This window comes from Vulpes vulpes, unplaced genomic scaffold (assembly GCF_048418805.1).
Source record: "Vulpes vulpes isolate BD-2025 unplaced genomic scaffold, VulVul3 u000000678, whole genome shotgun sequence".
Taxonomy (NCBI): Eukaryota; Metazoa; Chordata; class Mammalia; order Carnivora; family Canidae; genus Vulpes; species Vulpes vulpes.
In genome coordinates, this window is record NW_027325803.1 from 26,822 (window position 1) to 51,442 (window position 24,621).

General features: G+C 55.2%; 1 long non-coding RNA gene across 1 annotated transcript; it reads left to right on the top strand.

Moving 5' to 3' along the window:
- The first annotated feature begins 16,864 nt into the window (after positions 1-16,864).
- On the top strand, positions 16,865-24,527 carry LOC140597456 (uncharacterized). The gene is made up of 3 exons (XR_011999282.1): positions 16,865-16,979; positions 21,222-21,892; positions 22,058-24,527. It is a non-coding gene; the product is annotated as an uncharacterized lncRNA (long non-coding RNA).
- Positions 24,528-24,621: the final 94 nt, after the last annotated feature.

The window sequence follows — 24,621 nt, forward strand, 5'->3', positions numbered from 1 at the left end:
ATGGGAGAGCCGCTGTGTCCTTGCTCACTACTCAGCCAGCCAGGGTGGATGGCGGGAAGATGAAAACACTCAGCAGAGTTGCCTCCATTGCTGAGAGGCGATGCTGCCTGGGTTCTGGAGCCTTGAAGGATGAGGCAGGAGCAGAGCCAAACTCTCTGTGAGCTGCAGGTAGCTCACAATCTACTGAAATGTGGGATGATGAAATCCAAGTGAAGGGGCACCTGGGTGGCTCCACTGGTTAAGCATCTGCCTTTGGCTTAGGTCATGATCTCAGGGTCCTGGGATCAAGCCCCACATTGGGCTCCCTGCTCAGTGGGGAGTCTGCTTCTCCTTCTGCCCTTCCTCCTTGCTCATCTGTTCTCTCTCTCTCTCAAATAAATTAATAAAATCTTAAAAAAGAAAAGAAAAGAAATCCAAGTGACATTTCAGGAAGAGATTGTTCATGGTAGCAGTGTTCACAATGGCAAAAAAAAAGTCAGATAATCCAAATGCCCTTTGAAAGAAGAATGGATACATGGGGGTAGAATCATTCCATAAACACTGGCCCCACGATGAAACACAAGAAACCACAGTCACGTACAATACTACAGATGAATCTTAGCAACATACTATTGAGTGAAGAAATAAATCTCAGAAGATCACTTACAAGAAAAGATCAATGAAACTAAGAGCTGGCTCTTTGAAAAGATAAACAAAATTGACAAATCTTTAGCCAGACTCATCAAGAAAAAAAGAGAGGGGACTCAAATAAATAAAGTTAGAAGGGCAGCCCGGGTGGCTCAGCAGTTTAGTGCCACCTTCAGCCCAGGGTGTGGCCCTGGAGTCCCAGGATCGAGTCCCGCATCGGGCTCCCTGCATGGAGCCTGCTTCTCCCTCTGCCTGTGTCTCTCCGCCTCTCTCTCTCCCTCTCTCTCTCTCTCTCTCCATCTCTCATGAATAAATGAATAAAATCTTATAAATAAATAAATAAATAAATAATCAGAAATGAGAGAGAAGTCATAACTGATACCACAGAAGTACAAAGGATCGTAAGAGCCTACCATGGACAATTATGTGTCAACAACTGGACAACTGAGAAGAAATGGATAAATTCCTAGAAACACACAATCTCCAAGACTGAATCATGAAGAAACAGAAAATCTGAATAGACCAATTACTAGTAAAGAGATTGAATCAATACTCAAAAACTTTCAACAGAAGTCCAGCACCAGATGGCTTCACTGGTGAGTTCTACCAAACATTCAGAGAAGATTTAATACCTATCCTCTCAAACTATTCCAAAAAATTAAAGAGAAGGAAGCTTCCAAACTAATTTTACAAGGCCAGCATCACCCTGATACCAACACCAGACAAAGACCCCACAGAATTAGAAAATTATGAGCCAATACTCCTGATGAACAGCCTCAACAAGATATTAGCAGGCCAAATCCAATAAGATATTAAAAGGATAAGAGTTTTTCCAGGGCAAGGAGGTTCAACTTCCACAAACCAATCAAAGTGATGCACCCCATTTTAAAAATGAAGGATAAGGGATCCCTGGATGGCTCAGCGGTTTAGCGCCGCCTTCAGCCCAGGGCATGATCCTGGAGACCTGGGATCGAGTCCCACATCAGGCTTCCTGCATGGAGCCTGCTTCTCCCTCTGCCTGTGTCTCTGCCTCTCTCTCTCTCTCTCTCTCTGTGTGTCTTGAATGAATGAATGAATAAATAAATAAATAAATAAATAAATAAGATCTTTTTAAAAATAATAAAATAATAAAATAATTTAAAATGAAGGATAAAGGGCACCTGGATGGCTCAGTTAAGTGTCTGCCTTCAGCCTCAGGTCATGATCCCAGGGATCCCTGGGATAGAGCCCTGCATCCGGCTCTCTGCTCAGTGGGGAGTCTGCTTCTCCCTTTGCCTCTGTATCTCCCCCTGCTTGTGCTCTCTCTTCCTCTCTCTCAAATAAATAAAATCTTTTTTTTAAATGAAGGATAAAAATCATATGGTGATCTCAATAGATGGAGAAAAAGCATTTGACAAAATTCAACACCCACTTAGGATAAAAACTTTCAACAAAGTTAAGTTTAGAGGGAACATACCCCAACACAACAAAGGCCATATGTGACAAACCCACAGCTGACATTATACTCAAAGGTGAAAAGCTTCCAGAAGCTCTAGGATCAGAAACAAGACAAGGATGTCCACTCTTGCCACTCTTATTCAACATAGTACTGGAAGTTCCAGCCAGAGGAATTAGGCAAGAAGAAGAAAGAAAATACATCCAAACTGGAAAGGAAGAAGTAAAACTCACTATTTGAGGATGACATGATACTATATATAGAAAACAATACAAACCACACACACACACACACACACACACACACACACACAACTGTTAGAGCTAATAAATATATTCAGTAAAGTCGCAGGATACAAAATTAATATACAGAAATCAGTTGCATTTAAATATACTAATAATAATCTAGCAGAAAGAGAAATTAATACAACAATCCCATTCACAATGGCCTCAAAAAGAATAAAACATGGGGCATCTGGGTGACTTGGTCACTCAAGTGTCTGACTCTTGGTTTCAGATCAAGTCATGATCTCAGGATAGTGGAATCAAGCCCCCCATTAGGCTCCATGCTCATCAAGGAGTCTGCTTGAGATTCTCTCTCTCCCTCTCCCTCTGCCTCACCCCCCTGCACTCTCTCTCTCTCAAATATATAAATAAATCTTTTTAAAAAAGAATAAAACATGGGGATCCTTGGGTGGTTCAGGGGTTTAGTGCCTGTCTTTGGCCCAGGGTGTGATCCTCAAGTCCCAGGATCAAGTCCCACATCAGGCTCCCCACATGGAGCCTGCTTCTCCCTCTGCCTGTGTCTCTGCCTCTCTCTCTGTGTCTCTCATGAATAAATAAATAAATAAATAAATAAATAAATAAAATCTTAAAAAAAATAATAATAAAACACTTAGGAATAAATTTAACTAAGGAGGTGAAAGACCAGTACTCTGAAAACTATGAGACACTGGGGTACCTGGTTGGCTCAGTTGGTGGAGTGTGCAACTCTTGATCTTGGGGTTGGGAGTTCAAGCCCCACACTGAGTGTAGAGATTACTTAAAAATGAAATATTAGAAAAATGTAAGACATCAATGAAAGAAATTTTAAAAGATGCAAATAAGTGGAAAAATATATTGTGCTCATGGATTAGAAGAATTAATATTATTAAAATGTCCATACAACCCAAAGCAATCTACAGATTCAATGTAAATCAAAGCATCAACAGTATTTTTCACAGAACTTAGAACAAATAATCCTAAAATGAGTATGGAACCACGGAAGACCCTGAATAGGCAAAGCAATATTGAGAAAGAAGAAAAAAGCTGGAAGGATCATGGCACCTGATTTCAATCTACACTACAAAGCTATAGCAATCAAAACAGTATGGTATTGACATAAAATCAGACACATAGATCAATAGAATAGAATAGAGAGCCCAGGGGGATCCCTGGGTGGCTCAGAGGTTTGGCGCCTGCCTTTGGCCCAGGGCACGATCCTAGAGACCTGGGATCGAGTCCCACGTCGGGCTCCCTGCATGGAGCCTGCTTCTCCCTCTGCCTGTGTCTCTGCCTCTCTCTCTCTCTCTCTCTCTCTCTCTCGATGTCTATCATAAATAAATAAATAAATCTTAAAAAAATAATAATTCAGTTTGACATAAATACAAGTATTTAAAAAAGAAGAAGAAGAATAGAGAGCCCAGCAATAAATCCACACATATGTGACTAATTAATCTACAACAAGGGCGGCAAGACTATACAATGGAGAAAGGAAAGTCTTTACAATAGTGTTGGGAAAACTGGGAAGCTGCATCCAAAATATGATACTGGATCACTCCCTTAAATCACGTACAAAAATTGACTCAAAATCAATTAAAGACTTGAGTGTAAGATCTGAAGCCATAAACTCCTAGGAGAAAACTTAGGCAGTAAGATCCTTAACTTCAGTCTCAGTGATATTTTGGGTGACCTAACTCCACAGGAAAGGGGTGAGAAAAGGAAAGTAGGGGCACCTGGGTGGCACAGTCGGTCATGTCCGACTCTTGGTTTTGGCTCAGGTCATGATCTCAGAGTCATGAGAGGGAGCCTCGTGTCAGGCTCAGCCCTGGGTGTGGAACCTGCTTAAGACTCTTTCCCTCTGCCCCTCCTCCCTCTCTCAGATAAATAAATTAAAAAAAAAAAAGCAAAAGTAAGCAAGAGGGACTACATCAAACTAAAAAGCTTTTGCACAGCAAAGAAAACTATCAACAAAATGAAAAGGCCAGCTACTGAACTAGAGGAAATATTTGCAAATTGCGTATCTGATAAGGGGCTAATATTCAAAATGGGTAAATAATTTATATAACTCAATAAAAAAAAAGAAATCAATCTGATTTTAAATGGGCAGACGATCTGAACATTTTTCCAAAGAAGACATGCAGGTGGCCAACAGACACATAGAAAGATGCTCAACGTCACCCATCATCAGGCAAATGCAAATCAAAACCACAATGAGATCTCACCTCACACTTGTCAGAATAGCTGGTATCAAAAAGAGAAGAAAAAGGAGAGAAAAAGAGAGAGAAAGTGAAAGAGAAACAAGAGTTGGCGAGCTTGTAGAGAAAAAGGAATCCTTGTGTACTGTTGGTGGGAAGGCAAACTGGTACAGCTACTAGGAAAAACGGTATGGAGAGTCCTCAAAAAATTAAAAATAGAACTACCATAAAATCCAGCAATTCCACTCCTAGGTATTTACCTGAAGAAAACAAAAACACTAACACAAAAAGCTACATGCACCCCTACGTTCACTGTAGCAGCATCTACAACAGCCAAGATGTGGAAGCAGCCCAAGTGCCCATGGAGAGGTGGATGGATAAGGAAGATGGGATACTACTCAGCCACAGACAGAATGAAATCTTGTCGTCCGTGACAGCACGGGTAGGACCTAAGACTATCATGCTGAGTGAAATAAGTCAGAGAAAGACAAATAAGTGATTTCACTTTGACTGTGGAATCTAAAAAACAAAACAGGGACGCCTGGGTGGCTCAGTGGTTGAGCATCTGCCTTCGGCTCAGGGCGTGATCCTGGGGTCCTGGGATCGAGTCCCACATTGGGCTCCCTGCATGGAGCCTGCTTCTCCCTCTGCCTGTGTCTCTGCCTCTCTCTCTCCCTCTGTGACTCTCATGAGCCTGGGCTCAGTCGTCAGGGGGAAGCAGAGGACAGCCACTTATATTGTACTTTTACAATTTGGATATATGAATCTGACCATAAAAGTCTCAACTGAGAAAAAAAATAAAGGAAAAAGCATGTTAGATTCAGTCATGTTCTTCCACATATGAACTTCGGGGAGCTCATGACCCTAGAAATTTATCACATATAATAAACATATAAACACAAATCATGTGTCTCTCATGAGACACACAGAGCGGGAGAGAGAGGCAGAGACACAGGCAGAGGGAGAAGCAGGCTCCATGCAGGGAGCCTGACTTGGGACTCGATCCCGGGACCCCAGGATCAGGCCCTGGGCTGAAGGTGGCGGTAAACCGCTGAGCCACCAGGGCTGCCCTAAATATAATCTTTTTTAAAGAAAGGAAAGAAAGAAACTGCAAAACTTTTTTAAAAAGCTTAAAAAAAATAAAAATAGAAAACAAAACAAAACCAGACTCATGCATACAGAGAACAGACTGATGGTTGCCAGAGGAGAGGGGATTTGAGGGTAGGTGAAATGGATGAAGGAGTTCAAGAGGTACAAGCTTCCAGTTATAAAATAAGTGAGCTATGGGGCTGTCCTGTAAGCACAGGAAATATAGACAATAATAATGTCATAATTTTGTATGGTGACAGATGGTAACTAGACTTATTATGGTGATCATTTCATAATGTGTATAAATGTCAAATTACTATGTTGCATACCTGAAACCAATATAATACTGTAATATTGTATCAATTACACTTCATTTTTTAAAAAGATCACTTATAACATGACACCCTTTCTGTAAAGTTCATGAACAATTAAAATAAAAGGTGTACTGTCTAGGCTGCACAGATACATGGTTGTGGTGACATTACCCATGCTCCATAAGACTTCTGGTTTTTCCTTCTTTCTAGGTCCAGGCCCTCTTGAAATTAGGGATAGTTTCAGAAGAGCTTTAGCCAATGAACTGCCGCTGAAGTGCTCAGTCACTTTCAGACAGAAACATCAAAGAACTGGTGCATAGATTTTTGTTTTGTTTTGTTTTTAAAATTTTTATTTATTTATTCATGAGAGACACAGAGACAGAGGCAGAGACACAGGCGGAGGGAGAAGCAAGCTCCCTGCAGGGACCCTGATGCGGGACTCCATCCCCGATCTCCAGGATCTCTCCCTGGGCCGAAGGCAGACGCTCAACCGCTGAGCCACCCAGGCGTCCCTGGTGCATAGTTTTTATTCCCCTGTGACAAAGCAAACCCCAGAACTTAGTATTGAATAGCAGCTATCCTAGGATGGTGGCCATACCCAGGTCCTGTGTCTGCAATGGGCAGAGGTCTCTGCCAATCTGCACTGGTCATGTAGCATAAGCAAGAAATAAGCTCCTGTTGAGTTAAACCACTGAGATTAGGGGTTATTTGTTACGGCAGCATAACCTAGTTTATCCTGACTGATACAGTAATAAGATTGTATTTAGAAAGGCTAGGGAATGATAAACACATAATTCAGCGCAGTGGATACTCTTCCACTGATGGGGAAGCAGGGGGATAAGATAAAGGAGCAGCACAGGGTAGCTGCAAATATTATTAAGGCTCTAGATCTCAGGTTGAGTTCTGAGTTCATATGTGTTCTGCTGTCAAAAAGAAAGCCACAGGCCCCAAATAGAGTCATCTATAGGCCACGTCACCAAACCAGGACTTAATACCTAACCTAACAGCACTCTCAGTCTCCTCCAGAAATGTAGTCTTACCCAATGGGCCAGAAATTTTCCGGCATAACCACAGGGTGATCTGTCGCACAGGCCCTCTCCATGCCTCGGAAGAAGATGAGGTAATCCGACCAATAAGTCCTTTCTATCCCCCCCAAAAGAAGGTGACCTGACACAAAATCATCCTTTTTCCTGTTTACGACGTCCTTGACCTGCCTTTAAAAATCTTTCCTTTTCTGCAGTTCGATGGAGTTCCTTTCTGTGTGCTACATGGGATGAAACCTGGTGGATAAATCATTCGATATAGCCAGTTTGATCTTTTAAATTACTCAGTTGATTTTTTTGTTGTTTAACATCACTGTTATCGCAAACAAACATATAGCTTCGTAATTAATTAAAGTGGCTCCACATGGGCCAATAATGAGGGTGTGTCGTAGGCAGGGTTGTGATTAATCCAGTTCTGTGTACCTGGGCTCCATTTAAAAAAAGAAAAGGATGTTGCCTGGGTGACTCAGACAGTTAAGTGTCCTACTCTTGACCTCAGCTCAGGTCTTGATCTCAAGGTCATGAGTTCAAGCCCTGCACTGGGCTCCACGTTGGGTATGGAGGCTACTTAAAAATAATGATAAAGAAAAAGGAAAAAAAAAAAAAAAGGAAGTGTCATTTGGATACGAGCTGGAAACCCAGCCACAGTACCTGCCCAAGGGGTGCTTGCCTCTCATTTTGTAGACAATGTACACAAAGGAACCAAAGTGTATGAAGAAAGGCAGGATGAGCTCAGAGATGTGTTTCTTTTCCTAATTCCCTGAGGTCCAGGGCCTCAGATTCCTGTCAGCCCCTCCTTTAGCAGTCCCCCTAAACTGTCATTCAAGCCAGCTGGTTGGGAAGGTGGGAGACAGGAGAGTCACAAAGCCTTTGTTCCTGGCAGCTTGTCAAACTTGCCCCAAAGCCTCATTTCAATACATTTGCATGAAATGGTTTCATCCTGGAGGCTCCTCCTCCCCACCTCACCTGAACCCGACCCTTGCAGGCCTGGCTGGGCTGGGCAACCTCACCGGCCCCTAGACCCACCCCAGGCCCCCTCTGAGGATGTCCTACTTACCACAAAGACCTCTGCTCTTTCTGTACGCTGGGCATCATGAATCTTACATGACTCTGTCTCTTTGACCTTGGTGCTAAAATCATTGCATTCAATGAGGAGCCACTCATTTAAGGAAGTTTAAGGAAGAGTTTAAGTTTAAGGAAGAGCAGGTATGGCGGTATTTGCAACTGGAAAGTCACTCTGGTGACCAGCGAGGGACAAAGGTGGAAGTGGTTGGGGTGGGAGGGGCAGGCCCAGGTGTCGGAGGCACTTGGCGGACCCAGAGCCACTCAGAAGGCGGATTCAGGAAGATGGCAGGGAGTTAGAGCTTCAGGGTCCCTGGGGGCAAATCAAGAACAGCCCCACCCCTGCTCCCAACACTGCTGGGGGCAAAGCGGAGGGTCTAGTTCAGAGAGAGACGGACGCTTGGGGGGAATGGCTATGGGGCTGCAGCCTCTGGAGGAGCCTGGGCTCAGTCGTGGCGGGGGGGTGGGGGGGGGGGACAGAGGACAGCCACTTATCTTCTCACTTTTACAATTATTTGCATACATGAATTTGACTATAAAAGTCTCAACTGGGAAAAAAAAAGGAAAAAGCATGTTAGATATAGTCATGTTCTTCCACATATGAACTTTGGGGAGCTCATGACCCTAGCCCTAGAAATTATGCACCAAGTCCCGCATACAGGTTTCTTCTGAAAAGGGGTCTATATGTTTTCTTAAATTCTCAAGAGTTTGTGACCTGGTAATAACAATTGACATTTATATAATACTATGCTTCAGTCTCTGACCCCCCCCAACACACACACACACACACACACACACACGTCCTCACAATAACCATATAAGAAACATCCTATTGTGTTAAATAGTAAAAATTCAACAGAGTACATTTTTAAAAAAGATTTTATTTATTTATTCATAAGAGACACAGAGAGACAGAGCGAGAGAGGCAGAGACACAGGCAGAGGGAGAAGCAGGCCCCATGCAGGACTCGACCCCGGAACCCCGGGGGTCACGCCCTGGGCTGAAGGCAGTGCTAAACCACTGAGCCACCCAGGCTGCCCAACAAAGTGCATTTTAAACTTCTAATTTGCTTTATTGACTCATGGATCAGGCAACATCACATCTATCAAGCAGAGGGGGCTCCAAGGGGTTACAGAAAGCTAGACCAGTGGCGGAAAAAGGAAAATTTTAGGAAAGAACCCATTGTTTTAGGTAATGTCATCCTCCTAAGGAGACCAGAAAGGGTCAATCAGTAAATTTCCTAATTCTGACCAGAAAATGTCGACTGGTTACAGGTGCATTCCTGGGGGTCCAAACTACAACAAGCAAGGTTAACCTGATTTACTAGCGTGGGCCTTAACCTACGTGAAGCCATTCGGGGCTTCTGGTTTTCTTTTTAACAACTGTCTTCCCCATTTTACAGATGCAGGGAGTGAGGCACAGGTAGGTTAAGTAAACTGCCGGCGCTTGCTCAGTTCGTCAGATCCGCATCTCCAGAACGTCAACCACTAATCTGGCCTGGGTCCCGTCCAATACTGACTGTGCCTAGACGAGCAAGTAAGGCCCGGGGACGCAGAAGCCTTCTCCCGGGCCCCACAGACAGACCATGCTGGCCAGCCCGGACGTGTGGCCTCTGTGCTCACAACGCTTCCCACGCCCCTCACCCCGGGAACAGCGGGAAATCCTGGGCCCTCATGGTCACCCCTGCCCACAGCAGGGAAGACAGGCTTGCGCCAGGGCCATCCCAGGAACCAGCGTGGGGAGGGGAAGCCCGCCCTCCTGCCCGCACCCCAGCCACTCCGGGCACCCCAGGCCCCTCTGCAGAGGCTGGCCTGGCCTGGCTGACCCCTCACAGGGACAAGGACCCACGATCTTCGGAAACTAAACCCTGTTGTCTCCCTGGCCTCCTCCGCACTTGTGCCCTGAGCTCCATCAAGGCTGGGGAAGAGCATCGAGTTGGCAACTCAGGTGAGACCCAGCACGTCTAGCCTCAGTCTCCCGGCTCTCGTCCCTGTAGTCCTGCCCTGGCGTGGATTGGTCTCTGCCTCATGGATTGCTGTCCGAGGCCTCCTCCCAGGAGCATGTGAGCCCCTGGGCCAGGCCAGAACCCTTCCCCCAAGGAGCTGGGGGCAGAGGCAGGACCCTGGAGAGGAGCCGCCCGCAGGGTGCCCCCCCCCCCCAGGAGGCCCGTGAGCACAGGCTGGGTGGCCAGGCATTTGGGACTAGAGGTCATACCCATGTCTCTGATTTTCCTGCCCACCCAGGACTTCGCGCAAGGTCTGCTGACATCACAATAGGATACACGATGGGCTCCCACCAACCGGGCCTCGGGGCCTGCTCCTTGGTTCTCAGAGGCCGGAGACGCCCAGGAGCTTGCTCAAGGCGCTGCGGCATCCTGGGCGGTGCCAGCGGAAGGGAAGCTCCACACTGGATGGTGGAGTGGACGGGGAGCTTGGAGGGGGGCCTGGTACCTTGAACAAAAGGATCAGAGGGTGTTCTGGAGGAGGGAAGCCGGGTATGAGCAGGCCTCAAGCTGGGGAAGGGTTGAATAGGCTGCGAGGGGGGTGGGGGCGAGGGGGCAAGAACAGGACACGTTCGGGCAAAGCGGGAGATGGCTGCAGTCAGTGGCCTGACGGGCTCCGGGCGGGCTGCAGATGCAAATGCCCCGCTGGGTACGAGTGTCCCCTACTTGTCTCCCCCGGCCCTCCTAGGACGGGAGCCTGATCCAGGGCCAGGTCTCAGCCCCAGAGGGGACTTCGTCACTCATCCTAACCGTGGGAGGGTCAGGAGGCAAGTCTGGGCCCCCTTCCCCCCCCCCCCCACCTCCACCGTCAGGCAGGAGCCACCGAGTCAGAGCTCTGTTTCCCTACAGTCTTCCCCGGGGCCGAGGAAGAGGCTCCCAGCAGGCTGGCCCTTGTCAGCTCCGCCAGGCCAGCCCACCTCTGGGCACTAGCAGGTGGCACAGACACAGGAGGGGCGGCCCAGCCACCCCTCCGGAGCAGGATTTTCCATGGCTCCAGTGTCAGCCGGGAGTGGGCTATTTTTAGCAAGCTCTCCACAGCAGCAAGCTGTCTCCGAAGTGCCAGCGCGGTCGGTCCCACACTGTTCTCAGCTTTTAGCTCTTGCAGGGAGTGATTCTCGCACTCAGCACGCTCCGATTACTGGAGTGACCTGAGCAGCTGCTGCAGGCCTCCTCATCAGCTGAGCCCACGGGCAGGTGACACAGGAGGAGGCTGCAGGCAGGCTTGGCCCCGCCACTCAGCAGCCCCCCGGGGACCACCCACGGCCAGAGGGGTCGGAGAGGGGGCTGCACTGGCTTGATTTGCTTGATGTACCCGGTGCTTCGGGGGGTGCAAGCACATCCGGGGAGCCCCACCTGCCGCACGACAGCCCTGGAGGGAGGCGGCTGGGATGCACCAGCCAGTGAGGAGGAACTCATTGAGAAGAGCCCCACTCACCCCTTGACAGGGGCGGAAACTCAAATGTGTTCAGAGGGGCTGGGCAGCGCGGGTGGGCTGCTCTGCTTGGAAATGCTTCCCGCAGTTCTCCAAATCCGCAGAGGGTTATAAGCTCACTGCGTGGCTAGGTCTTAGGCAATGTTCAGATTCAGAATCTGTTACGGAATCTCACAGGTTTTAAATGCTGGCAACTAGGTCAAATTTTTAAAAGAATGTTGTGTGGGGCAAACAGAACACATCTAGGAGCCCTGCCTGACCCACTGGCCAGGAGGTGGAAAGGCTGCTGGGAGAGGGTCCGGCTTCCCAGCATCTGCTTTGCTCCATACCAAGATGTGGCAACATGGAGGCCCCTCTGTACCAGAGGGAGCAGCCTCAGGACCCCAGATCCCAGAGGGCGGGCACCACACTTCGGGCCCAAACAGCATTTTTCAAATGGTTGTCCAGGGAAACCGGCTCCGAGAGCTGTTCCTAGATGTCCCTTATTTATGAGCAAACACTCTGGAAATCTCTGGGCTCAACAAAGTGAAACAGATTTCTGTATTGCAGGCCTTGCCCAGGCCTGTACGGGGTGACAGAGTGCCTTGTGGGTGGCCAGGAGGTGAGGCATATGCAGCGCTTCTCGAAATATTTCCACATGGAACTCATTTTTGATGCACACCTATTAACTGTGCAGAGACACTACTACCAACCCATAGAATGTGGTTCTGGAAGTGTGACTCACCACACTAACCCACCCATTCCACAGGCCTGACATCCCCGCGTGGTGGTAGCACAAGCATGGCAGTGGGGCCCAGGGCAAAGGGGAAGCCAGGACCAGGAGGCACCAGTCAAGAGCATGGCTTTGTCTTGAGGGCAGTGGGAGCCACCGAAGGGCTGTAGGCCGGGAGGGACATGCGGACCTGAAAGGTAAGCACTCACTGCTCAGAGAGCTGAGGACAGGGACCAGGCCATGGTGGGGGAGGCGCCGCAGATGCCAAGTGCCAAGGATATTTTGGAAGTGGAGCAAATGGTCAGGACTCTGTGGCTAGAAGGCTGTGGGAGTATGGGGGAGGGAGGAGGTGAGCACGGGGCCAAGAGATGGGCCAGATGGACAGAGCCCAGAGGGAGGCTCCCCTGCACGTGACCTGCCCCACTGCCCATCTCAGAAGGGAGGCAGCTCAGGCGAACTTACACCACCTGTGGTTCCCATGGCAACCATGGGAGAGAAGCAACAGAGCACCTGGGAGAGAGCAAAAGCAGGAGAATCGCACTGGGAGGGGCTGCTGGCCTGATCCGTGCCCTGTGGGCCCCCAGGGCTTCAGAGCCTCGCCACCCCTTCCCCCAGCAGCTGACAGTGGCCAACGGGTGGCCAGGAGAGAAAGGCAGGGCGCGCCTCCCAAGGCTCCTGCTCCCATAAGCCAACTTGGGAGGGTGGCCTGAGTTCTCGCTGCTGCGGTGAACCCCAACATCACTCTGGGTCCTGACCTGTGCCCACTGACTTTCAGTAGCCCGGGCCACTACCTCTGGGAGGAGACGCGGGGCCAAGTCCCAGGCTGCCTCTCCTGCTGCCTCCACAGCCACTAGGCTAATTTTAGCCCTGACTCAAGCTGCAGCCAGGGCGTGGGGTTGGCAAGGGCTGTGTCTGCCCAGCTCTAAATTCCGGCCCTGGGAGCCCAGCGGGAGGGCCGGCTGGCTGGCGGTCCCTATCCCCAGACAAACACAGCACAGCCAATCAGGCCCCTGACACTCCCACCCCCGCTGCCCACCTCCCTCTAAGACTTTCTGCTCTCAGGGGGACCCGGACCCGACAACAGCCACACCCTCAGACACAGGCCCTTCAGGAGCTGGCACTGCCCACTTTGTGGTCCGTCTGGTTAGGAGTCAGCAACCCCCGCCAGCACACACGCCAATGTATGCCGCAGCATCTCCACACCGTACAAACACAGGGTGTTTCCAGCAGCCCAGAACCACTTGCTAAAATCCTACTGCGGCTCAGATGGAAGCATGCCCGTGGCCTCGGTCACAGCTACTTTCACCCTCCTCCGCGAGCCCACGCTCCTTGCGTGCCCTGTGTGGCTCGCTAGGCACACAGTGTCCCATGTGAGACTCTAAGCACCTGAGAGCGAAGATGAGTCTTGTTCATTGGCTTCCCCATAAGCCCGGCACGGTGCTTGGCACACAGTGGGCACTGCTGGGGTCTGGAGAGGGCGCAGGGGGAGCGCTGCCTCCCAGAGGGGAAGAGGCTGCCCATCTCAGCCACCAGTTTGCCCTGTGGTGACGGGGTCCCGCCCACTCCCACCTCTTGGGAGAAGACTGCGCACTCCCGGCCTGGCTCCAGGTCTGAGCCCAGAGGACATTCGCTGAGCCCTGGCCTCGGGGGAAACGACTCAGGCCACATTGTCCCACTAAGTGACCTGGCCTGAGACCTTCCACTGATGTAGTCGGTTCACGACAGAGGCAGGAGCTCAGAGCATGTGTGGAGCGGCCAGGGTACAGGGGCCCTGCCACGGCGGAGCCGCAGGAGGGGAAGATGAGCAGACAAGGACAGAGGAAGGCCTCCCAGCCCCAGGCTCAGCCACAGCCTGACTCCCCCGGAGGCCCCGCCCCCGGAGGCCCCGCCCCCGGAGGCCCCGCCCCCGGAGGCCCCGCCCCCGGAGGCCCCGCCCCCGGAGGCCCCGCCCCCGGAGGCCCCGCCCCCGGAGGCCCCGCCCCGGAGGCCCCGCCCCGGAGGCCCCGCCCCCGGAGGCCCCGCCCCGGAGGCCCCGCCCCGGAGGCCCCGCCCCCGGAGGCCCCGCCCCGGAGGCCCCGCCCCGGAGGCCCTGCTCCCAGAGGCCCCTCCCCTCGGAGACCCCGCCCCCGGAGAACCGCCCCCCGGAGACCCCGCCCTCTGAGGCCCCGCCCCAAGACCCTGCTCCCAGAGGCCCCTCCCCTCAGAGACCCCGCCCCCAAGACCCTGCTCCCAGAGACCCCTCCCCTCGGAGGCCCCGCCCCCGGAGAACCGCCCCCCGGAGACCCCGCCCCTCGGAGGCCCCGCCCCCCGGGGAACCGCCTCGGAGACCCCTCCCCTCAGAGGCCCCGCCCCCGGAGACCCCGCCCCAGAGACCCCGCCCCCACAGGCACCCCGCCCACTGGTCCATCCAAGGCTCACCTGGCCCCACCCTCACTCCCCGCTCTAGGTCAAGGCCCTGGGCCAGGTTCCCTATGTTGATGCAGTGTCATCGACCCCCATTAATCCCATTAATCGTGCCCTGCAGGCCGCCCAGGTGAGCCAGGTGAGTGCCCAGCTCCGGGCAGGGAAGCCCAACCTCAGCCCTCTGGGAAGGGGGCCTCCGGGACCCTAGAAGGATGACAGCGTGGAGAACTCTGCGCTCTCCCAGGCTCCGCTCTGCTGTGGGAACGGGGCGCCCTGCACCCCAGCCCATCGGACACCCCGTGGGAATACAGGCCACGGGGATCGGGGACCTTGAGGCCATGTTCAGCTCCAGGTGAGGCGGGGAGTCGCCTCGGGGCCTCCACTTGGCAGCGCACAGAGAAGGGTCCAGTAGCGCCCGCCTGAGAGCAGCGGCCTGCACTCCCCGGTCTGATGCAGAGGCCCCCGCTGAGGACTGAGGACCTGCTAAGCTGAGGCAGGTGTGCGGAGACCACCCCCCCCCCATGACTCTTCTCTCCAGGATCCACTTCCCACTCTCGAGGGTTCCTGACCTACGGTGGCTTCTCTGTCCCCTCCCACAGGCAGGGCCAGAGCTCCCCTGCCTCTACTCAAGTTCACCAGGGCTGGGTACACACCAGGCCTGACACAAATGTGTTTGCTCCCTCCCTCTCTCTGGAGTCAGAAGATTCTAGAAAAGGAAAAGATGGGAGAGGCCCCCCGAAGGCCTAGGATGGAGCAGGCCCAGGAATGACCAGCCCTGCCCGGCCCCCCCACCCCCACCCCGCAGGCAGCCATCCCCGAAGAGCCATTTCTCCGAGAGAAGGGGCCCAGGTGGCAGCCGGCGGTCATAAAGCCATCTCAGAGAGTCCTGATGGCCGAGCGTAAGTGCCCGCGCCACCGGGAGAGGCAGGGATGGTAAATGACCGCCGAGGGCTGCGCACCCCCCACTCTGTATTTATATCCGCCTCGGTGCCTGGAAATGGATATTTATGCATTTTCAATATTCAGGGCAAACGCTCCATCACTCAGCGCTGCGGGGCTGCAGCACATTGCAGCAGCCCCGAGGAGACGGTCCTCCCCACCCAGCTGGCCAGAGCGGGGGCTCCCAGGGGAGCCTGCACCCAGAGGCCCGCAGAGCCCCCACCTCCAGCCCCATAGGCCCCCAAGCCAGGGGGAAGCAGGGGGAACAAGCGCAGGCCGGCTTCCCCTTGCAGCCTTGGGACTGACCAGGAGACAGGGTCAGTCCCCACCCCCCACCTCACGGACCAGGAGCCAAGGCTGGGGAGGGGGGGATTGGGGGCCCAGCAGGTCACGCAGCCTCCTCTCCAGGCCAGGAGTCCTCCCTCTGCGTCCCCAGACGCACTGACGTCCTCCCAACCAAGCTAAGTGGGGAGTTGGGCCATCTCCCCCAGTCCCCAGATCTTCGTGGGCCTCCTCTGGCCTGCTCCCCTAGAGTCCTCTCTGGGTCTCCAGGACCGTCCGGCTCTCACTGGCTCTGTCGCAGTCCCCCACTCCGTCTCTTTCAGCTTTGGCCTCCAGATCTCGTCTCCCGCCTGCGCCCAACCCCGTCTCCCGCTCACGTCCTCTTTGCCCCCCGACTCCCCGTCTTTGTCCACCCGTGTCTCCCTGATTTGGTCTTGGGGCTGAGATCAGGCATGGGGTAGGGGTGGCTGTCCCGGTGTCCCTCCATGCTGACCCTGAGAAAACAGAGCCCCCTGGCCCCCGGCTCCCCGCCACGGCCCGTGCAACGCAGGTGGGGCCCAAGTCGGGAGGCTCCAGGAGCAGATTTCCACTCAGCAGAAGCCAGTGAGACACGGGGTGAGTCCCCCACCCCCAGAGCTGCGCCAGGGGCCCTGTAAGGACGGTCCTACATTGACCCAACCCTCTGACCTGGAAGGGCCCATCCGGTTTTGGGGTCAGGGCTGAGCGATGTGGTCCCCGGGCCCTGAGAACTTGCCCTGCTCCTACTCCTGCCCGCTGACCCTTCTCTTCCCTCTCTCGGCATCCGTCTGTCTGTCTGTCCATCCACCCATGCCTCTCTCCCTCTTCTCCTCCCTCTCTCTTTCTGTCAGGAACGCTAAGAATTAATTAAATGTGTCCTCAGCAACTGTCTTCTCGCCTCCCCCAGGGAATTAAGCAGCCCAGCGCCTCCAGCCTCGGAAGCTTCCAAGAAGAACCTCACACTGGCGCCCTGTGGCACGTATGTGTGCGGGTGGGAGCCCCGCGCGCCAGGGAGTCTGCGGAACGCCCAGGCCTGTGCCGTCGCTGCCTCGTGCTTCTGCGGTTCTGCTCTGCTGGCTCATCCACATGTCTGGGCTGCACCGATCTCACCTGCACTTCTGAGTCTGGAGACACATGCCAGGATGCCCACGTGGACACACGCATGGGTGAGTGTCCACGTTCCATCCAGGCATCTGCATGCATGCGTCGTGTGTCCTCAGGCACTTGAGCCCAGGTGTGCGTACACCTCGCTGTCGAATCTGTGTGCTTGTGCAATGCACCCGGGCAGTTTGCTTCAGCGCAAGAGTCTGTCTGGATATAGACATGTACGTCCCTGCGTCCTGCTTGCGTGTGTGCATGGGCGTGCACCTAGGCTGCACATCTAACGGTACGTGTGCACCGGTGGATGACAGTGTCTGTGTGCTTGTGTGTACATGAGTGTGGGTGCCGTGTACATGCACGCTGGCCGCCCCACACACATCTCCTTCCTGTCTCCCCGGGAGCCAGCAGCCTCGTCCCCAGCAAGGACTGTTGTGCTGCATCTCTGGGGTGACGACGGTGGTTGCAGCAGCAGTGGCAGCACAGGTGGCAGGAGCCCGAAGGTAGGAAGCCGGAGGTTGTGCAGGGGAAGGCGCTGGCTAATGAGGCCACCTTCCTTGCCGGCCTGAGAGCTGGTGGCGGCACTAATCATCGCCTCGGTAAGCAGCTCCCCAGGGAAGGCTGCTGCCAGCGTCCTGCTCTCTCCCTCCCCTGGGGCCCCTTTCTCCACCTCTCCGCAGCCCTGAAGATGCTGCAGGAGCCCCGAGTGCCACGAAGAAAGGCAAACGGAGAGGGGAGCCAGCACCTAGTCCCCCCAGGGCACCCAGGATGCCCGTCTGCCCGCCCATCGGCCTGCTGCCAGCAAGCCCACCTTTCAACATACCCCTCTGCACTAGGGCACCATCTCCAGACGGCCCTTGGGGAGGCAAATGTTCTTCTGGGGAAAAGAAGGCCTCCCCATCCCGGCCGGTTATTCCCTTCACAAACAAGCTTGTGACAAACGTGTCTTTTTGAACAATACTTCTGCAAAATGAGCACTAGGCTGGGAGTCAAGTGGGCTGGATGGTAATCCCAGCGCGGCCGTCTCAGAGAACGGTCGCCGGTGAGACCCAGGACTCTCCGCTAGTACACAGAGATGTGCACCTGCTGTTTTCACCATGTGTGTCCGTGCATATATTCCCACATCTGCGTGTGTGTGTGTGTGTTTGACTAGCACACTGGACCCCTGGCTTCACAAATATTGCTTAAGACAAGGCTAAAATATACATTTAGGGATCCCTGGGTGGCGCAGCGGTTTGGCGCCTGCCTTTGGCCCAGGGCACGATCCTGGAGACCCGGGATCGAATCCCACGTCGGGCTCCCGGCATGGAGCCTGCTTCTCCCTCTGCCTGTGTCTCTGCCTCTCTCTCTCCTCTCTGTGTGTGTGTGACTATCATAAATAAAAAAAAAAATTAAAAAAAAAAATAAAATAAAATATACATTTAAATTTTTTTAATGATTTTACTTATTTATTCATGGGAGACACAGAGAGAGGCAGAGACACAGGCAGAGGGAGAAACAGGCTCCATGCAGGGAGCCCAAAGCAGGACTCGATCCCGGGACCCGGGGATCACGCCCTGGGCTGACGGCAAGCAGGTGCCCAACTGCTGAGCCACCCAGGCGTCCCTCACACATTTGAATTTTAAAGTGAGCCAGTTTCAAGAAAAACATTAAGTAAGTGAGAGTAAAGACTGGCACCTGAGTGTGATAAGAGTCCTAGGAAGCTGCCAAATGACTGCTGCCCTGGGTCAGAGGTTCTCTGAGACCCTTCCATCTCCCTCAGGCAGTGGGTTCAAGGCCCCAGGCCTCTCAGAACAAGAAATACACAGAGTGACCCCTGGTTCCCACTATTGTCCTCGTCATCACCGCGACAGACTGTCCCATGGAGTGGCAGGAGAAGTTGCCAAGGGGGAAGTTGGATGCTCCCTCCTGGCCACAGGCCCCCAAAGACCTCAAAGGACACAATGTCCACAGCTGTGTCCCCTCGGGTGATTCAGGCCAGATCAGGCTAGGGCACGGGGGTGCCCCAGATTGAAGGTGGACGTAGCCAGGGTCCAAGCAGAGATGACTCGGGAGGGGCCCGAGATGTCCCAGGGGGCCCAGCAGCCACATTCTGTGGGACCAGGGGAGGGCTCTCTGCACCCGCCAGGCCGGTGATTCAGGGATCCCCCTGTTCTGCTCGGGGAAGAGCAGCCTGTCCCGCAGCCCCGAATGTCTCTGTCCTCCGAGGCCGGGCGTGAATCACAGGAATTTACGGCGCAGCCTGGACTGGGATTTATGAGTCTGCCGCAAGCCTGGCCAGCAGGGAGTGGCCGCTGTCAGCCCCCCATTGCCTCTGATGGATGAGGCTGTTTCCTGCCAAGAAAAACTCCCCTCCGTGGCAGGCAGCAGAGGGGAAGGCTCCCAGGCCCAAGGGCCAGCCTGTCCCCCACACCTGGCCCGGACCTGTCCCCTCTCCTGCTCTCCTGGCGCACGCCTTTTCACACACTGACCCCCCAGGAGGACGTGCACCTGACGGGCTCCACCTTTGCAGACCTGCCCCTGACTCACCCCTTTCCTGTGCCCTTCAAGATAGATGCATCCCAGGGCCCAAGGCTGGACACGCCCGACTCCAGAAGGGACTCTGAATGTAGCGTGCGCACGCGCACACACACACACACACACACACACACACACCCCGCGAATGAGCCTGAGGTCCATGTCCGCTTGCCCAAAACCACACGGCAGCAACGGTGACTCGGGAAGTGGCTGAAACCCGACCCCTCGAGGCCCTGGACTGGTCACATCAGTGAGGGTCATAGCTGATGTTCACGGCGCCACAAGGATACTTTTCATCTCCCAAATACTTTTTGTTCTCTAGAGAGTGGACGGACTTGGGTTTGGATCCCTCTCCCCCTACTTTGTGTCTGGAAGTCACAACCTCTTTGTGCTTCCTGTCCTGAAAAATGGGCTCAAAAGTAATCCTGACTTTCTGGGGTTGTCGTGAGGTTCAAGTGATTTGATGCAGGAAGAGTCCCAGGACAGAGCTGGGCCCCTCGCAGGTGCTCCCTGGGGGGTGAGGATGGCCCTCCATCATCCCTGAGGACGTAAGGGATCCCACTGCCTGATTTGCTAGGAGAGGGAGCAGTTGAGGGCAGGTTAAAGCCAAAGGAACAAGGAGAGGATGAATACAGGGCCGCGCCGTGAGAGTGGGGCTGCTCCTTGCTGGAAGAAATCCTAAAAGGCTCCCTGGAGGAGGCGGCTTCAAGCAGAGGGTTCAGAGTCCACCTCTCTTGCCCTAAGGCCGCTTGGGAGCTCCCTGAGCAGCACAGGGCTGAAGGGAAGCCCCCTGCCCCAAAGCCAATACCAGCCCAAGCTTCCTCCCTGGGTGCCCTGAGGCCAAGCCCCTCCCCTCTCCAGGCACCTGCCAGAGGCACCTTCCACCCTGACCCTCCTCAGGCTCATCCCCGCATTACCCAAATCTTGCCACTGGGCCCAGCAGGGAGGGGACTGGGAGCCGCCGCCTTGGAGCCTCCCAGGCCCGGCCCAGGAATGCCCCCTCCGCACCCTCAGCTCCTCCGGGAGCCAGAGCTGGCAGCCGCCCCTGGCCAGACGCTGGGTCCTCCCCCAGCCCCCAGGCCAGCCCGAGTTCTCTGCACTTTTCAGACGGGGAAACTGAGGTCGAGAGGTCCCAAGGTCCCAAGGTCCCAAGGTCCCAAGGTCATGGCAGAGCCAAGTTTCCGGCCCTCGTTCCCAGCGGCCAGTGCCCCACGGAGGCCTCGGGAAGAGCAGACGGGCTGGAGTCCTGGCTCCAGGCCCTGCTGGGGGGCCCTGCTGGGGGGCCCTGGGTGGGCAGCCCACATGCTTGGACTCTCGGCTCTACAGGTGCCTGGTGCAGGGGCAGCGGTGACCTGCTTCGTATCGGGGGTTCCACGCTCCCCAGGAGCAGCTACCTTATAGCCTGCAGGGGCCGGATGCTCGGAAGACCCTTGCTGCGGGGGGGGGGGGGGGGGGGCTCCCCCCGCCCCCGCCTGCACCCCTGCCATACACAGGTCTTCCTCCCGGAGCACCCCCCACACCCTCAGTCTCTCCATCCGCCGCCCCCCCCCCCCGCAGCCCAGCCTGGTGCCCCCACGCCCCCACGGCCCCCCCCCCCCCCCCCCCCCCCCCCCCCCGCCCGGATGGCAGCCGCTGCTCTCCCCTGCTCACAGGCTCACAGCTTCTCTCCCCCTTCTCTCCTTCCCTGCTCTTCCCCAGCCCGCCTCCTCCTGTGACCCCCTCCCTCCCCATCCTGGGTTTACAGTGATGACAGATTTTTTTCTTTCCCTTTTGTCTCTGTTCCTCCCCTTCAGGGAAGCACGTGCCCCTCTCTCCGGACAGACAGACGGACCAAAGAAACAGAGGACAGTGGCCCGCGCCCACGCCCACCCGCGGGCCACGCACTTGCACACAATCCTCCTCTTGTCAGGCCTCCCAGAACTGCTCTGGTATTTGGGGGGGAATTGGAAATGTCGGCCTTTATTCTAGAGGCTGAACAGGGCCGAGCGGCTGGCGGAGCAAGAGGGAGCAAGAGGCGAGAAGAGGACCAGAGGGAGGCAGAGGGACTCAGCGGGGGACACGCCGTACAAGGGGACCCAGCACGCGCCCTGCCTGCTGTGGGCTCAGAGATGCAGCTTCTGCCCGGCGCCGGGGATCCATGGGGATAGGTGCCCCCTGCACCCCAGCCAGGGACCAGCAACAGAACTGCCGAGGGTGGCGGTGCCTAGACCAGCCCTGCCGTCCCCGGCGGCCCCTGCAGCGGGCATCTCTGAGGCTGAAGGCAGACAAGGGATGTGGCTTGTCTTCATGGCTGGGGGCCCACCCCCAAATGCACCCCGTCCAGAGGCAGGACCCCCGATTGGACGGCTGACCCCCAGCTCACGTCCTGATGCTTCCTGAGTACGGAGACCACCCAGCGTCCTCTCCACAGCCCAGCCCACCCCTCTGCACCTGTACGTCAGGGTGCAGACAGAAGAGGAGGAGGGTATTCTCATCGTTTAGGTTCTTTCTCCAGGGGAGGGGGCATGAGTGAGCCTGAGTGGACGGGGGGATAAAGAGGCACCTGGAGGGGGGGTGTGGTGGTAAAAGGTGTACAAGTGTGTGGGGTGGTGTCTGCACATGTGCAACGCATCTGTGTCCGTCTCTCCAGGTGAGTGCGACATAAGGCCTGTGTTTGAGTGTGTCCAGTATCAGCCGTTACGTATCAAGAGTGAGGTGTGGTGTCTGCATGCATGCGTATGCCCGCGCAGAACAGGGCCGCCCAGCTTGTCCAGGAGAGCCACGTGACTGCGACCTTACCACCTTGCCCAGCAGGGGTGACCCGTGGAGGCCAGGCTTCTGCTGCCCCTGGAGAGAAGGGGGGAGCTCTGGTGGGCACCCCACCATTCACGGACCCTCAGCGGCCGTCCAGAGTCTGCTCAGGGTTGGAGAGAGCTGCTTGTCCTCCTCCCACCGAGCCACTGTCTGAACACCTAGAGGGCACGGCTGGGCCTCCACCGCCTCTGGAGCCCGCAGGTGCGGCCAAGGCCAGGTATGGGGCAGGAGCTCAGCAAACGTTTATCGACTGAGTGAAGGACGGTGTCTGTGTGACTCGCGTGCCAGCTCCAAAGTCTACAGGAATTCAGACCGCAGACCAAGTGAGCTGCCTCGGCCGCGAGTCAGAAGGGCTATGGTCAGCCCTCAGCCAGGCCCGGAGGCCATGCCCACCAGCCTCCTGCCAGTCACCTGCCCCGTCACCACTGGACATGGGGACTGCTTTACCGAAGGTCGATCTCAAGCTAAATGACCTTGTCATTCTGTGGGCTGAGGCACAAGAAAAGGCCCATCCATCTTCCCCAGAGGCCTCATCCACTTCCTGGCGGGGCCGTCTCTCTTCCAAACATCTTCATCCTCCAAAGGCTCATTCTGAGTCCTCCAGCTTCCTCTCCTTCCCTTGGGATCACAGACCAGGGGTCAATTCTAGCTTCGAGGCTGATATGCAGGCCCTGCCCGGGTCTGGTGGCAGACTGAGCCTGTCTGTCCCGGACCGGGCCCTGACTCTAGCCACACCCCGAGCCCTGGGCCTGCTCACACACCGAGCCTCGGCCTTGATTTGGAGACAGGCCATTCATCCTTTCCCTGGCTCTGGGCCCCGGTTTCCTCATTTTTCCAATGGAGAGCCTTGGAATAGGATTGGCACTAAGTCCCAAAAGCCCCATTCAGAGGTTGGCCTGTAGCTTACCTGACCCGGTAACACCGGAGAGCAGCAGCCGCTGCCACCTGCCGGCCCCCACCCCCACCCGGTACTTTCAGCCAAGCATCCCTAATTTTTGCAGCCGCCTTGATAAATGGCATTGTCGGCAAAATGACATCTTTCTAATCTGCTGCAAGACAGATGGGTCCCCAGGCTCACTCGCTCTCTCCGGAGCCTGCCCAGAGCAGCCTTGCCTAGGATCAGGATCGGAAACGACAGGACAGGACACACGCCATACCCCAGGCCTGGGGCCTATTGCGGGGTGCGGGTGGAGAGGATTTCTGCACCCAGAGTCAGGTATGGACCCCGTGGGCTTTCCTACAAACCCCCTTTAAAGATACTCAGGGTTGTGACTGTGGTTTTAATATTCCGAAGATAGTCTCTGATCTCTTCCATCCACAGTTGGTTCTGCAGTTTTTGTTTTTCGATGAAAACCTGAATCTTGCTCAAGTGGACCCCAGCCTCCCCAGCAGGCACCTGCCTGCCCCAAGCCTCGGAGCTGGAAGGGGTGGGGCGGGGCGGGTGGGCCAGGCCTGGACCCATGGGTGAGGCAACACCGCCCCCTCCTGGCTGCCGCGGCCCCTTCTCTCCTGCTACAGGCGCCGCAGGAAGAGGCTGCGTCTGGCAAGCTTAGGGGTGGGGGTGGGGGGCGTGCAGACCCCACTCCCAGCGGTCTGCTCAGCCTCTTGGCCTCCTCCCGGGCGGAGCGCAGCCCCCGCTCTGCTCATCCTGCCCAGGCCTCTCTCACTGCCCAAAGCATCCTGAGAAGAATGCATCCTGTCCAACCGCATCAGGCTGAGGCGAAGCCAGAGCGCCCTCCAGCCGCCCAGGACCTGGCCCCTGGTCCCCCTGCTGGCCAGCCTCCCCAGGCCCCACCCCGCATGCTGTGGACCCCCCTGCATGTCCTTGCTCCCATCTCTGCGGACCAAGAATAGCCTCCCTCCCACACTGTCTCCACTTGTCCTCTTGTGTCCCTCTGCCTGGAAAATCTCCCTCCACCCCCAACCCCAACCAGGCGACACCTCCCTCCTCTGCCCTGCTCCGGTCCTGGGCCGGGACCACTGTCAGGGATCAGAGTCACCCCGCTGTGGAGTGGCACCTTCCAGACCGATGCTTCCCCCTCATTGTCCGAAGGGCTGGGACGGGAGCTGCACAGGGCCACAGAGCAGAGCAGCAGCAGAGTTCGGGCCCGCACACAGCCGTCCGGGTCCCTCCCAGGGCTCCTCGGAGGACATGTGGCCGCCTCCCCTGGTGAGCCGGAACAGACCTGCCCCCGCACAGAGACCCCTGCAATGCCTCCCAGCACCCCGGCCCCTCACCACCCAGGGCAGGCCCCAAAGGAAGCAGCCGTGTTTGCAAAATGAAAAATTAAATAAGTGAAAACATTTATCTGATGCCTTCTGTGCGCTAGACACACCGGCTCTGCTACGTGAGACCTTAGCGAGCTGCTCAGTTCAATATAGAAAAATACCTTCTGCGGG